The sequence below is a fragment of the Schistocerca americana genome, chromosome 2, assembly GCF_021461395.2.
Source record: "Schistocerca americana isolate TAMUIC-IGC-003095 chromosome 2, iqSchAmer2.1, whole genome shotgun sequence".
Taxonomy (NCBI): domain Eukaryota; kingdom Metazoa; phylum Arthropoda; class Insecta; order Orthoptera; family Acrididae; genus Schistocerca; species Schistocerca americana.
Window position 1 is genome coordinate 146,009,279 of NC_060120.1, and position 13,164 is coordinate 146,022,442.

General features: G+C 41.7%; 1 non-coding gene across 1 annotated transcript; it reads right to left on the reverse strand.

Annotated features, from left to right (window-relative positions):
* Window positions 1-806: 806 nt before the first annotated feature.
* Window positions 807-878, reverse strand: Trnaq-cug. Its single transcript has one exon. It is a non-coding gene; the product is annotated as a tRNA-Gln (tRNA).
* Between the last annotated feature and the right edge of the window lie 12,286 nt (window positions 879-13,164).

The window sequence follows — 13,164 nt, forward strand, 5'->3', positions numbered from 1 at the left end:
TAGTGTATGTACGAAGAGGTTTAGGTCGGGACTCAACGCCAGATGTTCCATAACTCCGATGTCCACGATTCATAAGACATCCTTGCCCGCCACACAGGGCCGTGTTGGAAGGAGTTGAAGGCCAACATCGCGAGCAGATGCCACCACACTGTCCAACAGGATCGGTTTGATGCACTGCCTGGCGGTAAGCGGACCATGGACAACGAAAAAATACATATGATTGTCAACACTAAATTCTCCTCACAGCTTCACATAAATTTGGAAGTCTGACGATTTCCCGGACAGCATTCGACAAGTACCGCTCACCACACACGAACACGGTTATCATGTTACGTCGTGGGCTCATCTGTGGAAAACACGCTTCGCTAGGGACAACGTTGCCAGTTGACATGGAAAGGGCAGAAGTGGAGGCGATCTGCAAGATGATTACAAGTGGGATACTCGAGCAGCACTTCTGGCTTGTAGGGTCCTTTCTTGTAACCTGTTCATTACAATTTGATCGGACACTGCACCTCCGGTGGCTGTCCTGATATCGTGTCTTAGGCCTCTGGCGGGATCTGTAGGAGCCATAAAACAGTTTTCTCCACGTGGGGCTGTAATGCCTCGACGACCTTGTCCAATTCGCCGTGTTTCAGTAAACAGGCATTACTCGTTTAATGTGCTATATAGGTCACATAGTCGCACCAATATTCAGCCGTTTCATAGACGTCTCGTTTTTAACACAAACGTAGAAACTAAATCCCTGAGCCTATCGCTGCTACTTCCTCGGCGAGAAACGCTTATTACAGAAAATTTAGACTAAACGGAGGTTCCACCGAGATTCGAACTCGGATCGCTGGATTCAGAGTCCAGAGTGCTAACCGTTACACCATGGAACCAGACAGGAGCACGGGACTCGTAAATACACTTAGCAGTGTTCTGACGTACTTCAGACACTTCCTACTGTCTGCCTGTAGCGGATTCGCAACATGCAGATGACTGACACATGGACAGTCATCTGCAGCAACATGAACGAAACTCCTTCCTTTTTGTAGCACACACACCGTCCTTGCAACTTGCACTTCCATAAGATGTCGCATTGACTGAATACCACAACCACAAATTACAACTGCCATCTATGTACCTAACTAGGCGGCCGCGGTGGCCGAGCGGTTCTAGGCGCTTCAGTCCGGAACCGCGCGACTGCTATGGTCGTAGGTTCTAATCCTGCCTCGGGCATGGATGTGTGTGATGTCCTTAGGTTAGTTAGATTTAAGTAGTTCTAAGTTCTAGGGGACTGATGAGCTCAGATGTTAAGTCTCATAGTGCTCAGAGCCATTTGTAACTAACTAGAAAACGCTTGGCCACCAGTAAGCACTTCCTTCTGAGGCGTTAGCTGAGACTTGAATGAATAACACAGCCAACAGAAGGCGAACAATTACTGCACACATCAAAGTAGATTTAATATACAGGAGTTGATACAAACGTTACCCTAATTCTTTTGAACAATGTCAAATATGCGGGATACTTAGGCGACAGGATCGATTTTTGAAAGAAAATATATGAGGCTTTTTCAATTTAGAAAGTGTGTTCGGCATGAAAACTACTGTAAGATTTTCGAAATTCACTAGAAAGCAAGTGTAGTCAGTAGGGAAAGACGGGTAATATACACGGTTATACAACTGCTGCTTGCGATACGTCTTATGCAACCTGCACCACGTTTGTATCAGTAAAGATATCCAGACAGACGATAGCCACGTAATCGATATACGTTCCCACTCACAGCTCGGGGCTATTGTTGCGCTACAGTCTGGAACTGCGCGACCGCTACGGTCGAAGGTTCGAATCCAGCCTCGGGCATGGATGTGTGTGATGTCCTTAGGTTAGTTAGGTTTAAGTAGTTCTAAGTTCTAGGGGACTGATTACCTCAGATGCTACGTCCCATAGTGCTTAGAGCCATTTTTGTAAAAAAATACAAATGAGGATTTGTCATGAGTTACATGGTATTTTTTGGTTCAAGATGTACCTTACTTCTACAATCTTTCTTTCTGTAATTAGCAGGTAGTCACATACGTTTGGATGTCTATACATGTTTACTTTGTTTATAGTGCTTACGCTTTCATAAGTAGTTCAGAGGTTATACACTCTAAAGTTGTTACTTCTACGCTTCCAGTTTTTTTATCTCTTGTTAATTTCATTGGTTTCACTAGTGAAACACACTTCATAAGACAACATTTCTAATCCACTTACGAATGATTAAGTACTATAAAAGGAATAAACTTAGAGACGTGCTAAAACTGTATGATTACTCCTCTAAATACAAAGAAAGACTTAAGACACGTGGATAAATGTGACAGATACGAGGAATATCGTGAACCAAAAATTCCGTGTAACTCATGGTCAGTCTCCATTCGTATTTTTTACAGTTTATTCCGATTGCTAAAATAGGCCAAATGTTCTGAGAGGGAAGTTATACCGATTAGGTGGCTGCCCCATGTCTCGATGGCGTTCCAGATGCAGACTTAGTGTCGGTTGCATGAAACAAATTTGTAGGGGCAGCTGAATAACACAGTATATTGTGATTAACATGTCACTTATTTTTATGGGAGGTATTACTGGACAAAACTAGTAGAAAATTTCCTATGACAGTATATCCGGATGCAGTACCTGTTGATATACGTCAACAGTTAACAGCCTGTATTTGTCATTTGTTTTGGAATGGGTCCACCTTGAGCAAAACTCAGTTTTATTTTTATTCCACAGACGTGCTCAGCTGAAGTTCGATCATCACCTGTGGGATTTTTATTATCTTCTATAAAACAGGAAACATTCTTTTTACTACTACGAGAGTCGGGCAATAAGTAATTCCCCACATTTTTTTAAACAAAAAACATCAATATACATAGACAAACGTCCTTGTTGGTAGTTCACATTTGATGTTTGTTCTGTGCGTCGGTGAAGTTTCGATCCGTTCTGGCTGTTGGCAGCGTGCCGTTATGGAGTTTTTGTACGCAGAAAAAGAAACCGTGGTAGACATCCATAAACGTTTATGTGCAGTGAATGGCGATGCTGCAATTCATAGGAGTACAGTTGGGTGATGGCTAAAGAAAGATACAGCCTCAGAAAATGCAGAAACAGAGCTCCATGATCAGCCACGCTCGATACGTCCTGTCACAGCCACTGCTCCATACATACTGAATAGTGCGGATGTCATTATTCGCCCCGACCGGCGCATCGTAACTCGAAAATTGACTCTACAGTTGTCAGTTAACATTGGAATTACGTCTGTAATGATCGAGACTCCCGGATCTTCCAAGACGTGCTCATGATGGGTTCCACAAATTCTCAAAGCGGATCACAAGATTCAAAGGAAGGACATTTCATCTGAAATTTTGGAGTGTTCTGATTCAGACGGAGAGGCCTTTCTTTTACCGATTCTCTACGAGGATCACATGTTCAAGACGACGAGAGTGTCAGTCACACAGCGAAAACAAAGCTACGCCTTCAGGACAAGAGCTTTTACCAGCAGGAATTACATGCTCTTCCACAACGCTGGTGTACTGCCATAGAACGTGATGGACACTACGTAGAAAAATAGGACATTGACAAGACATGTTGGTATATATCGTCACCAAATTCTGACTTTTAACACTAAGTATGTTCTGAGAAAAATAATGTGGGGCATTGCTTATTGAATGACTCTCGTAGTACACGTATAAATTTGAGTTTTTAAGCAGTATTTATATATCTGAAAAATAGACACAGTTTTGTATATATACCTTGTTACCACATGCAGTGGATTTCCTGGATTTTATGTTATTTAATGCAGTTGTTTTGTTTCGTAGTCTGTCATTATCAGTGTTATAGAACTTAATGTAGAACACTTATTTACGCCGAAAATTTACCACTGGGCACGTTATGGTAATGCCTACCATTAGCTAATACTATGCGGAAGGTTATGTTTGTGTGTGTGTGTGTGTGTGTGTGTGTGTGTGTGTGTGTGTGTTTGTTTGTTGTATGTTCACTTACTCTTGCCGATTTCCCTATTACCTTCACTGTGAATGCCCGCTCTAAGTAACTCAAGTGTCACTGTTTACAAACTACAAATGGCTCTGAGCACTATGGAACTTAACATCTGAACTACTTAAACCTAACTAACATAAGGACATCACTCACATCCATACCCGAGGTGGGATTCGAACCTGCGACCATAGCGTTCGCGCGGTTCCAGACTGAAGCGCCTAGAACCGCTCGGCCACTTCGGCCGGCCTACAAACTACAGAAAAGAAAATAGCGGACAGCTGAACATTGGGATGTTTTCTGGGCGGAAGTTCTGAAATTTGGTGGGCGTATCTGTCGTTATGTGTGTGTGTGTGTGTGTGTGTGTGTGTGTGTGTGTGCTTGCGTGTGTGGTATGTAGAGGTAGGGGGTTAGGGGGTGGGATATTTATGGGTTGGTGTTGCCTCATAGTTCTTTGAAGGCACAGAACTTTCTATTCATTTATTACTTGTTTTCTTTTAATTACGGCTTTTGTCTATTTGATAGTGTTTTATTTAGTCGTGGGGCAAAATTCACAAGCGATGAATTACCACAATCCGCACATGTGAGCTGATGTAAATCTTTGAGTAATCATGGAGGTGACCATGAAATCATGAGCGCTTCAGTATCAATATGTTATCAACATAAGGGCAGGAATTGTCGTTGATGGACTCATACAGCCACACAATATACCAAACACATTAACAGGTGCTGTGCATTATAGTTTCTGCCCGATGAATTGCCAGGGTCTTTAGAGTACGTTACCCTTGCAGAAGGACAAGGGCTGCCTTTCATCCGTGGTGGGGTACCGCCCTAGTCTTTTCGGAGTGTGCCACAGTACCTCACCACAAAGTTGCATGGGCAATGGATTTGCCGAGGAGGCTCGATAGCATGATCGGTTCATTGGACATGCATTCGTTGGACATCTGTCTATCTGGACATTTAAAATCATCGCTGTATGTCCAATCCATCGACAACGTGTAGATGTTAAAGGAGCGTGTGACCAAACCTTGTGGCGCAATCTGAGTAGAGCCAGGTGTAAAAGTGTGGCGGGATGCAGGCTACCTGCGACAGGGTTTACGCAATCGCAGCTGCGTGTTGCGCAATCGAGCAGCGTGCAGCTAATGAGGCAACCACGGACACAATGTGGCGTGCCCAGAGTAGCCCAGAGAGATACAACACCAAGAAGTAACGCTTCTCGACTTTTGGCAATATAAAAATGTTGTTTTTTTCTTCAAACTAATTTTTATTAACAATGATTATAGAATACAATATCGCCAATCCGCTTAACTTCTTCAACTGGGAGGACGACAGTCCAATCCCGCGTCCGGCCATCCTGATTTAGGTTTTCCGTGATTTCCCTAAATCGCTCCAGGAAAATGCCGGGATGGTTCCTTTGAAAGGGCACGGCCGACTTCCTTCCCCGTCCTTCCCTAAACCGATGAGACCGATGAGCTCGAAGTTTGGTCTCTTCCCTCCAAACAGCCCAGCCCTTCTTCAACTTCTTCATTGTGGCTTTGCCCCTTCATCCAAATATGAACAACTCCTGTAGTTTCTGCTCTTCTGCCTTTACGAGAAACGATCACTAGTGGTGCATCACTCATGTATGTAGATTTATATAGGTAGATTTACCAAAATCATGATTTTCAAATTCCGAATTATGAAAGGATTTATACACAATGACATCTTTCTCGTTAAGACTCCATCCTGCAACAGCAGCTGTTACAGCCGTCACAACAGCAACAGTTAAACATTGTCATGTGCAAATGATGCTGTACAATCAATGCTGACAGGCAACTAATAGCCTACAAAATCACTAGGACCAGATGGGACAATGGTCCGCGCAATTCGCTTGGCAGCATTAATTCGCATTTACTCAGAAGTCAAATAAGTGCTTTTTACAGATTTCTTTATTGTCGCGTCATGATGCGCAAGTTGGCGTCTCCCCTAACGCGGGCGGTGTTTTTGTAGGTTATAGTTTGTCTTTCAGCACTGATTCTATAGGGGCTTTTGTGCTTGGCAATGGATGGATAACTGTTGTTGTGATAACTATAACAGCTGCTGTTGCTGGACTGGAGTCTTTTAACAAGAGGGATGCGATTGTGTTTAAGACATTTCATATTTCGAGTTGGCTAATCGTGATTTTGGTAGGCCTGTCTACACGAGTGTTGCACCACTGGTGATGTTTTATCGTAATGGGAGAAGAGTAGAACTTGCAGAAGGTTTTCATATTTGGATGGAGGCTCAAAGTCACAATGAAGAATTTAAGTTAATTGCTGAAGGGCGGAAGGATGTGTCAGGATGCTTGATAACCAAATGACACACTACCTTCACTAAACTGACAGCACGGAATAAGAGCACGGACTGTCCAGTGTCCCAGCTGATATCGTTTTCCGGAAGTATCACTACAGGAACTTTCCTTTAGTTCCGGCCATTAAAACCTCCTGTATAAATATGCAACATTTTCTTTAAATAACCCGTACTATATGTATAAGGAACGAAAGAGAAAAAGAAGAACGAAAGAACGGAATAACCACAACTAAAGCTGCGATAGAAGAGAGTGTAAGACAGGAATGCACTCTTTCACTCTAATTTTGCAACCTACACATCGAAGAAGCCATTACTCGCAGTAAAACAAAGATTCTTGAGAAGGATTGAGATTGGAGGAGGAAGAGAATGAATGAGAAGACTCGACGCTGACATTGCTATCCTAATTCAAAGTCAAGAATAAATCCAGAATCTGTTGAATAAAATGAGTCTATTTACCACACGCTGTGGACTGAAATTAAACCGAAGAATGCGAAAGGAATGCAGAGTAATAGGAATGAGATTAGCGACTGAGGACCACGAAGTAGAAGAAGCTACAGTACATGCTACCTTGTACGCAGAATACAGTATCCACTAAGCAAGGAGGACATAAAGCACACCATCACTGGCGCAGAGGGCATTTTTGGCCAACAGCCGTCTAGTATTAACAAACATCGAGTTAATTCGAGGACGAAATTTATGCACGGTATTGTACGACTGTAAAGCATGGACTATGGGAAAAGAAGGAAATTGAAGCACTTATGATGTGGTGCTATAGCAGTATGCTGAAAATTAGGTAGACTGATAAGGAATAAGAACGTTTTCCCGATAATCAGAGAGGAGATAATCATGTAGAAAACACTGAAAAGACGAAATGGCAGAACTTATTAAGACATCGAGGAATAACATCCACCGGACTTGAAACAGCTGTAAACGGTAAAAATTCTAGTGACTAACAGAGACTGCGATTTATCCAACAAATAGCTGAATATGTTGGGTGCCAGTGTTAGTAAGCTCATTTCATGAACTGTTAGTTACCCCCTAATAGATCACACGGGCCGGTTTGGAGCGCTGTAGATCGTGTGAAAATGGTACCAAGTTGTCAGTGACTCATTCCTGCAGCTGGTGTAGGTCATCGCAGTGAAGTAGTGTATGAGTCAGTCGGCTGTACTGAGTCTGCGCTGTAAAATGAATCGACGAGGTCACGTAACAGAATGCCAGGAAATATGTATCGTTTTTGGAGTGACCATGGCCACACCGTGAACGAAATTCACCGATTTGTTGGTGTATCGGCGGAGACCGCCCACGTTTGTACGAGGAACACTGTACCACTCGCAATCATGCAACAAGCCCAATGAACAGTGGTCTTGAAAAGATATTAACCTACAGGGACCAGAGAGGTGTGTCTCGTCTTCCCAATGACAATCAACTCTAGTCGCTCTCTGTGAACGTAGATTCGTATCAAACAGTTTCCGTACGAACATGATTGAGAGTATTGCATGTAATGAACATTTGTACCTCGCAAATGGCCATAGTTCACCTACAGCTGAGTGTCTACAGTGGAACAAACAACACAGTAACCGTCCAGAATCACAAGCAAGGCGTGTAATGTGCTCCTACATATCTCGTTTTCACCTGTTTTCAAACAATGCAAGGCGACGGGTGCCCGACTGCCCTGTGAAACATCTAACCTCCACTGCGCGGCGAGAGTAATTCAGGCCGGAGTTGGTTCTGCTATGATTTGGATCCACTTAACATAGTTACCGTGAATATGAGCAAGGAAGGTTCGTTTCAATAATCTTGGTTAGCACGCATTGAACTTTATTCTGCATCTTCCTGGTTATTATGTTGGAGAAATTCCTGTCTTCCACGATGACAATAGCTTTCTTCACGAAACTCCACGCATATTTTCCTGGTCTGATGACAGGCAGAAGTAGAGATTCGTGCGTCTGAGAAAAGATCGATAGGTGATGCATATAACAATTACCACCGCCATACCTTAGCAAAAATCTAGCCAAGAAATTGAGAAAATTCTCGGCCTATGTAAAATCGCTAAGCGGGTCTAAGATTATCATCCAGTGACTCGTTGTCCAGTCTGGTACGGCGGTAGAAGATAGCAAAACGACAGCCGAAATTTTAGATTTCATGTTTAAGAAATGATTCACGCAGAAGAATCGTACAAATATCCCGTCGTTTGACTACCGTATCGAGGACATTACAAACGCTTCAAAAAAGATTTGCATCACCTCGGTTCCGAGAGTTCCGGAACCTGTACAGAAAACTGGAATAGAGATCAGCATAAGCATCATTTCCGCCTTTTTTATTGCTCATGAAAACCACACACTGCATGTTGTGCCACCATACAGCGAGATCTTCACAGGTGTGGTCCAGATTGCTGTACACGTCGGCACCTCTAATACCCAGTGGCACGTCCTCTTGCATTGATGCATGCCTGTATTCATCGTGGCATACTAACCACAACTTCATCAAGGCACTGCTGGTCCACATTGTTCCACTCCTCAACGGCGATTCGGCGCAGATCCCTCAGAGTGTTTGGTGCGTCACGTCGTCCATAAATATCCCTTTTCAATCTATACCAGGCATGTTCGATTGGGTTCATGTGTGGAGAACATTCTGGCCATTCTAATCGGGCAATGTCGTTACCCTGAAGGAAGTCATTCACAAGATGTGCACGATGGGGGCACGAATTGTCGTCAATGAAGACAAGTGCCTTGCCAACACGCTGCCGATATGGTTGCACTATCGGTCGGAGGATGGCATTCACATATCGTACAGTCATTACGGCGCCTTCCATAACCACCAGCGGCGCACGTCAGCCCCACATAATGCCACCCCAAAATAGCAGGGAACCTCCATCTTGCTGCACTTCCTGGACAGTGTGTCTAAGGCTTTCAGCCTGACCGGGTTGCCTCCAAACTGTAATATGTTCAATAATCGTGTATTTTCCTTCCATTTACATGATCAATCCCTATGCTGACGTCAGCTGACACTTCCATAACATCGACAGTTATGTCTCCTTCGGCTTCTTGTAACTCAACCAGCCGTTTCCACATGTGACCGATTCGTCTAAAACTTTGAAGTACAAGAAACGCATGTAATCGAACGTTTTAATGTTTTCGTCATGTTTTAACTATGAATTTAGCAATATTTAGGTATTGCAATAGCTGTGATTGTTTTCTGTGATGTTTGATATGATACAAAATAATGTTTTAAGTTACTGCACAGAAAATGTTTCGACGCCAACGGAGCTACGAGAAAACAGGCCTCTGTGTCGCTCTTTTCACGGTAGCTCCCGGTCGTTGCCTCGTGTATCGTCACACAAAAAATGTTTAACTTTACAACCTGTTACTTCCCAGAAAACTAAAGCCTTTTGTTCGATCAGTTCAGCATTGACATGTAATGTGCTCTCTTTAACTGTTGCTAATTTTGCTGACACTAACACTATTTAATTACTGATTTGACTATGCGTAACCTAACGGAATATTGTAAAATCTTGGGCAGCTAATTTTATCTTGAACATATTTCCAACTGGTGATGAGGATAACAGGGCACGATTTGCAATAATTTCGGTACACAATAAAGTTATGTCACTGAAATACACACTTTGTTGCCTTTGTGGTAGTTTTATGCTCACCGCAATAGCGAACGCACTGCAGATTGGAATAATCTTATCGTACGTGAATCCCTCGAAAGAATGTACTATTTCTACCAAGAAATATGGTAGCCAGCTTGAAGGAGTAAGTCGACTTCACTCTTTCAGAAGTTATTTACCTAATACTGAATTTAATTTTATTTAATTTAATTCGGTGTTCTCCTTGTACTCAAGATGAATATAAGCTGTGAGATTCTATTGCAGCTCAAGGACTTCCATCATTAACTTTTACTCTTACAGATTAATGAAAATTTAATAACTTGTAAATCAAGTGAAATTAATCTCAAAATCTCAGGTACTAAGTGAAGTAGCAATGTAAAGAATCAATTTGATATCCACACAACAAAACGTAAAGCTGTCTTCTTCAGTTAAATAAACTTGTGACATTCTTTTCACTGTCGCTATTTTGAAAACGTTTTATACGATATTTTGACCATTTAGATTTACACATAATTATTAAAACCAGCGACAAGGACGTTAAGATTCAGCTTATGACTTTAGGATAATAACTTTTACAAATATTTTGAAATAATTGAACCCATTCAATCGTGAAGTATGACATTTTGGTCCATAACATTTAGTACAATACTACAACTTATATTTAATGAAGTATTATTGCCTCATGTATCGCACCTATTGTAGTGCTGTAGTCGTAGATTGAAGAATGAAAACAGACTAAGCTCTTCAAGTCTCCAGTGACATGTAGATAATTTGTTACTGTCACATAGCTTGCGGTGCCATTCTTCTTAATGTTATGTTTGCTCCAAATTCCATGATAGGTCAATGTTGGATATCTTGTTTTCCATAAACTGAAATTTCTGGAGACGACTTGACGACACAAATGCCACTGCCAAGCGAACTTTCACTCAATTATGCACAGTTTTAGCACTCGCAAAAGAAGAACATCACCAGACAAACCACAGCTACGTACGCACATCAGGCAAACCTGCCTGCGAGAGCCAGATTTTCGTTTCGATCCTTCCTTTGGGTGCCACTTAACGCCAAGGTCATCCACACGACCCCAGTTTGAAAACCAAAAGTGGATTTTCGAGTTTCTTAACTGCTTTGCCAAAAGTATTTTACAGTTTTAAATAAACTATGAGTATAACAGTGGTTATAAATGTAAAAAACGTTCATTAATACGCTTTTCGTTTTTTAAAATAATATGCATTCTTTCATTTCCTTGTAACAGATCATCAAAGAAATTTGGCGCAGTTACACTGCAACAATACATTTAACATAGCTTGAAAACATAGATACTTCAAGTAGCGATTATAATGGTTACAGTTTAATCGAAAATTTTTAATAAATTTGTTTACCAAATGTAAGTTGTTACGTTACATGTGCTCCATATTTCGTTGAGTTATCCTGTAAGAATTACTTAAAAGAAATGTTTCTTCGTACGACGTTACTCTCATTGATTCAGTAGTTTACATAAAGTGGTGTCACATTTTCCCTCAGCAAACGTACACATATGAAAAACCTTAAAATCACAAACGATTATGTACTTACAAACTTACTAGCTGCTAAGTTATTCAGTGTTGCGTGTATGTTTTATTATTACATAGTATAACATTCTGTGCACAGAAGTCATTACCATTCACATAATGAAACATCAATCGTAATATTCACTTAAACAACCTATAGAATAAATTACTAGTTGTATGTTCTGTTTACTTATCTCTAAGCACAGATCATTAACGAGAAACAAATAATTACACCAACTTACTTTGTAAAACAAACGAGGCCAATGGACAGTTGAACTTACCTTGCTCACAATTTTGTTTCGTGCTTTCACTTACAGTAAACTGAATGCGTCTTTTCTCTCTCTGTTTGACACCCACGTTCCCACAGTGTCATTATTTGATCAAAACTAACTCTCTGGTTTTCATTTTCAAGGCTTTCCTATAAAAGCGTAGTCATGTTTGTTGCATTTTACATGATCTTGGTTCTTTCTGAAACTCGAAAAACCATATTTAGACATTGTCTTTATCATTAACGTGTATATACATAATTATTACATTTATTACATTCAAGAAACACTGATTAACAAAAGTATTGCTGGTTTGCACACTTTAAGTACACACTTCTTTCAGGCTATGTTTTATGGATCTGTCGTACCTTCGAAAAATGGTTGACACTAGGTGTGTTCAAATATTTCCCTCTTTCGAAACCGACGGACGTAGATACCGTTCTCGGAACACAGTGCTCGTCTTCATTGAAGGGTTATCATGCCAAAGCTGCTAAGTAACAAAACATACTTTTTAGGTTGTTCAGAATAATACGATATTGCAGTGCATGTGTTATACCCAATTACGATGCAGTGTTCCTTTGAACATGCGTGCATTTCCAAAGGGACAGGCACTGCGACGACTATAGCCGTTATGAAATACATTAAGTTATGGCGTAAAGTCAGGTGGGGGCACGGCAGTCGGCAACGACAGGAAAGAGAAAGCTGTGAGAAGAAGTCAGCCAATCGCACGCTGACCGGACCTCCGTCCACGACGAAAACTCAACAGCAGCCCCTACGTGAAGAGAATATAACCGCCATGCCCGACTGGTGACGGCCCAGTTCAATAGAAGCTTCAAGATTAGCGTCTTCGCTCGCAGTATCAACGCTAGGCACTTCGCTTGTACTCTCTATGCAGCACAGACTTGCGATTGTCCATGCTGAAGAAGGTTCATTATTTTGTAAAGTCGCTATTTGCCTGCGACACATCTAATTGCCAAAGTTAAGAGAATACAGTTCTGTAATCCTTGGCCACTATTTTATTCATTTTAAGACGCCATGGTCACGTCCTGTGCTGCTTATACACGATATCCATGACTGGCTTCTTTGCGTTAAGACCTCCGATTTTTCAACAAATACGGGGTTACTGTCTGGCCAACCAACCACCCACCAAAACGTCAACCAGCAGTTACGAAAACAGCATTTCGATCAGCTATGACTCCGTTTAACATTACATCTGGATTTAAAGTCAGCTGGCTCTCTCCATTCAACCCCCAGATTCTGGAGGAATTTTCGCCGATTTCTGTCATCCTGCTCCAGAGCCTATACAAACTCCCGATGAATCAAAACTAAGGAACCTCAATGAACCCGCACTATAGACAAATGAGCTTCCAGGATTACTCCATCAACTTCCCATCACAACGTAGCAGGAAATTCG